Raw genomic sequence first — 5,339 nt, forward strand, 5'->3', positions numbered from 1 at the left:
GGAATGCATATTCTCTAGCTCATGTTCATCATGGTTTCAATATAATCTGTCTATTCAAACCCTTTCCTTTTTCTAACGATCTTTATTCTATTGATTTCTCTTGATATGTTTTCATCCCTTAAATCAAGGAACTGAACATGAAGAAGAGAGATATGCTGTAAAACTCAGGTGTTTCAGTCTATTCATTTAATATTACGGGAGGTGCAAAATCCAAGATCAGAGTGCCATTATGACTCAGGCTCTTGTAAAGTCCATCTTCCAGGTTACATACAGAATGCTGACTGCTACCTGTGTCCTCACACTCCTGGAGGCTTTTTAAAGAAGACACTAATTAACCTCATTCCTAAAAGTGGTGGTTGATAGTCATCACTGAAAGACCCTACCCCAGATATCATCACATCAGAGGATTTCAATATGTGGGTTTGGGGTGAGTGGAGGAAGGCAAAAAAAAAATGTAGACTACCCTGCCTGGGGCTGTAGGCAAATGAATAAGTAAAAAAGAACTATTCTTGCCACAACCGCCCCCCCTTTTTTTCTTTTTTTTTTTTTTTACATTTTTCTTCTTTTAAATTTATATTTATACCTTCTAGACAGGAGCTCCCACCCATTTTCTCTTTCTTTCTTTCTTTCTTTCTTTCTTTCTTTCTTTCTTTCTTTCTTTCTTTCTTTCTTTCTTTCTTTCTTTCTTTCTTTCTTTCTTTCTTTCTTTCTTTCTTTCTTTCTTTCTTTCTTTCACAGAACCGTAAAACTCCCACCCATTTTCTCTTTCTTTCTTTCTTTCTTTCTTTCTTTCTTTCTTTCTTTCTTTCTTTCTTTCTTTCTTTCTTTCTTTCTTTCTTTCTTTCTTTCTTTCTTTCTTTCTTTCTTTCTTTCTTTCTTTCACAGAACCGTAAAACATGAATCGTCTTGTTCTGCCTCATATTTCTGTCTTCTTACAAATTGAGGGGAAAAAAAAATACCAGGGGCAAAGAAGTCTCATGAGCACTGAGGGGAAATAAAAAATGATCAACCCTACATACCTACAAAGGCAATGACAATAGAATCAAGAGACCTAAACTACAACAAGATATATACAAAAGGGACCTGCCTCACTAGCAGTTCAGGTAGCTAAGGGTAGAGGTATGGATGCATGCTGGGATAGTGATGGAGGGGGGTCAACACTGGTGGTGGGAATTGCCCTAATTCACTGTCACTCTGTACCTCAAGTATAACTGTGAAAGACTTGTAATTCACATTTGTCTCAAAAATATTATTTTATTTGTTTTGTTTTGGGGTCACACCCGGCAGCACTCAGGGGTTACTCCTGGCTCTTGGCGCAGAAATCGCTCCTGGCAGGCTCGGGGGACCATATGGGATGCTGGGATTCGAACCACGGTCTTTCTGCCTTACCTCCATGATATCTCTCTGACCCTAATAAAAATTATTTTATAAAAAAAGAGCTATTCCTCCTTTCTGGAGCATTCTGGAACATTCTGAAACATTCTGAAGAAGTGTGTTTATATATTTTGGTTTGGGAATCACAACCAGCAGGGCTCAGGACTTTCTCCTGGATCTCTAGGGCTCACACCTGGTGGGTTATACCGGTGTTCATACTGAGGTGCTGAGGATTAAAGCTGGGTCAGCTTCAGGCAAGGCAAGTGCTTTACCTGTTGTAGTATCTCTAACCCCAGCCAGCATGCATGTTCACATTTTTTTGTTTGTTTTTGGGTCACACCCGGAGTTGCTCAGGGTTTACTCCTGGTTGTCTGCTCAGAAATAGCTCCTGGCAGGCACGGGGGACCATATGGGACACCGGGATTCTAACCAACCACCTTTGGTCCTGGATGGGCTGCTTGCAAGGCAAACGCCGCTGTGCTATCTCACCGGGCCCCACATGTTCACATTTTAATCGTTGCTGTATTTGGACTTTTTTTGTTTTGGTTTGGTTTTTGAGCCACACCCGGTGATGCTCAGGGGTTACTCCTGGCTTTGCGCTCAAAAATCGTTCCTGGCTCGGGGACCATATGGGACTCTGGGGGTTCAAACCGCGGTCCATCCTAGGCTTGCCCGAGCAAGGCAGATGCTTTATGCCCTGCGCCACGGCTCCAGCTCCTATTTGGGGACATATTTTTAAAGATGCAGACAAAAGCCAATCACAGAACCAGAGTCATCAGAAGTTTAGTCATTCTTTCTAGGGCATCTGGAGACCGTGTAAGCTGTAGCTTGCTGATTGGAATAGGCTAATCCTAGCTAGAGGATAGACTTCCAGATGCTTCCTAGTAGGGTCAGTGTCCTGTCCAGGAACCCTGTGCCCTCACAGAGCAGAGCAGGTGCTCACCCAGGAGATTTACTTTGCAGCTGCCATCTGCAAAAAGCACAAAAATTCTCTTCTAGGCATAGACAGTGCCCAGGCAAAAATGAGTGTCTGCTGTTTTGCTGAAAGAACCCTGTCTGAGTTCAACAAAATTTGCCACATCCTGCAAATGTAGAAAGCTTTCCATTTTCCTTTTCCTTGGGTCACACTAATCTCTAAATGGAATCTAGTGCTGCTTTTCTGCATACTTGGGATTCCTCCTCAGAAACTAATTTAAAGAGCCACCTCGTTATTAAAAAAGAAAGTGGCCTTTGTTGTTTAGATAAGTAATTCAATGCTGTTATTTGTGTTTTATTTTAATCTTTTGAAAATCACTTTTCCTTTGGGGTGGGGTTTTTGTCTTTTATATTTTGTTTTGCTTTGTTTGGGGCCACTCATGGAAGTGTTCAGCGATTACTCCTGGCTCTGGGCTCAGGGATCACTCCCAGAGCAGATTCAGGGAGCCAGGGAGCAAATCCGGATCAGCCACAGCACTATCTCTCCACACCCTGGGGTGGGTTTGATCAAACCTGATTTAAGTTTGTGACCAAATTGTTTCCACAAGCTATAGCGTCAAGGCATTTTATTCTATGTGATTTTTATCTGATCTGATGTTTATGTGATCCTTTTTTATTTCTAGAACGAGTATCATTTACTTAGAGTGGTGTTTTCAAACCTAAGTTACTTCTCATCAACTTCTCTGATTGACCATTGTTACCTTAGTAAAAGCCATATACCTCCATCAAAGGCAGTGCCAGAACATGCCCATTATCTCTTCCCAAATCCATCTCCACGCCCTAATTAGCCTTGCCACCCTGATAGCTTATCTCTTCACATTCTTTGCTCTGAAAAATGATTTGGCTTCTACTGGTTATGTTTTTTTTTATTTTTATTTTTTATTTTAATTATGACAACAAAGATGCAAAGAAAGAGGACAGGGTAAAGTTACAGTGGAAGCCCAATCACCCATAAACAGAATTTCTCGGTGGTCCCATCGATGATATCCCAGCCTTGAACTTTCAGCCAAAGAACAGTAAGAAAAACAAAACTGAACCCATGTACAATACAATTACTTTGTCCCTCAAATCCCCAGTTGTAGTACATACTATTTCTTAGCAGCACACAATATAATCTAAAGACATTAGACTTATGTAACTCCTTAAACATTGAGGGCAAAATACGTTTCTCTAGTTCCATGCACACGCTAACTAGTTTATGTTTTTTTTTAACCTTTACATTATTTCATATTGTTACTTACATTAATTATTTTATATGTTATTCTATCTTTAATTATTTCCTTGTAATCTTCCATATAATCTGACAATTCATTTGACTTAGCTGCCCGGATATACCAGACCAGTAGACTTTTAATTCATAGTTATTTTCCATACTTGGAGTAGAAAAGTTTGGAGAATGTGTGTGTGTGTGTGTGTGTGTGTGTAAGAGAAATGGGGTTGGGCGAAGTGCTAGAACACAAGTTTTGCATGTATGAAACTCTGAGGGGTGTTGGAGAAAGAAGGATGGAGGAAAGAGAGAGACTTAAAACTTAGGAAAAAGAAATATGGATACTAAAAGTATCTGGGATTTTGACTATTTAAGAAGCTGGGTGCAGGGCCCGGAGAGATAGCACAGCGGCTTTTGCCTTGCAAGCAGCCGATCCAGGACCAAAGGTGGTTGGTTCGAATCCCAGTGTCCCATATGGTCCCCCATGCCTGCCAGGAGCTGCTATTTCTGAGCAGACAGCCAGGAGTAACCCCTGAGCAACGCCGGGTGTGGCCCAAAAACCAAAAAAAAAAAAAAAAGCTGGGTGCAAATTCTTTGCTTTGCTTTTAGCAATTTTCAAATTCTCATTTTTCTTTGTTTTTGTACTGTCAGGTCTGGAACTCGGGTCATACATGTTTTAGGCAAGAACCTCATTCTAAGACCCAAAATCCCTTGCCAGTGAAATGTGAAGGGCAATCTTTATTTCCTGGCATTTGGGGAAAATTAATGAGATAAATGTGGTTAAGTACCCTTTTAGATCCTGACCTTTGGAAGGTATTAAAGGAAACGAAAACGGCATCTTTAGTAAGAGAATTCCTAGCACTTCAGTGTGCTCCACCATGGGCTGAGTAAACACTTCTAAGCAAGCTGACCTAATGTCCACTTTAGAGGCTCAACTTTGTGCTGGGGGGGGGGGGGATCTCTGTGAACAGACTATCTACATGGAAAGAGGCACAGCAGAATTCTGAGGGAAAAGATAAAAAAAAAATCAGTCATTTGTTTACTACTCTGCCCCTCCTTTCCACCAACCCCTTGCATTTGGATTTATAGTGATAGCATCCTGCTTCAGGTCTGCAGACTTGCAAGGATATCTAGATATTACCCCCCTGCTTGTCATGTGTATCATACTCAATTAGATGTAGTGACTTCTACTTTCTCAGCCACATCCTTAGCAAAAGGTTTATAAAAACAAATATATGCCCTGGAGCCTCTCAATCCATATAGCCTATCTGGAGCTCCCTCCCCATGATGAAGAAGAAATAAAGACATCAAGCAATAAATGATCAAGAAAGAAGTGACTCAGGAGCAGAAAGAACGCAGACAAGAATCTCTCCTGCTAATTCCTACGCAAATTGCTTCAGGATTCTTGGCTGGCCTCCTAGACCCAAAAAGTACCTTCCTCTTCCACTCCCACTCGTCTTCCCTCTCGACCCCTTCCTTCCTTCCTTCCCCAAGAGCAGGCAACATCACCCTCCCAGCTCCTTCCATCCCATCCAGCTCGAACTCCTTCCCCCGGGGCCACGCCCCGGGAGTGAATGGCAGAGTAGTCGCCGCGCCGCTCGGGGCTCTGATTGGCCGCGGGGTCGGTGACGCAGAGGGGGCGTGGCGATAAGGGGGCGGAGCCGGGCCCTGGGGCGGGGCGCGGGAGCCCGGTGGGCGGAGGGGGCTGAGCCGGGAGGCGGGAGGCGGGAGGCGCCGGGGCCGTTTAAGCGGCCTCCCTCCCGCCCGCCCGCCCGCCCCCAAG

This window comes from Suncus etruscus, chromosome 1, assembly GCF_024139225.1.
Source record: "Suncus etruscus isolate mSunEtr1 chromosome 1, mSunEtr1.pri.cur, whole genome shotgun sequence".
NCBI classification, from domain to species: Eukaryota; Metazoa; Chordata; class Mammalia; order Eulipotyphla; family Soricidae; genus Suncus; species Suncus etruscus.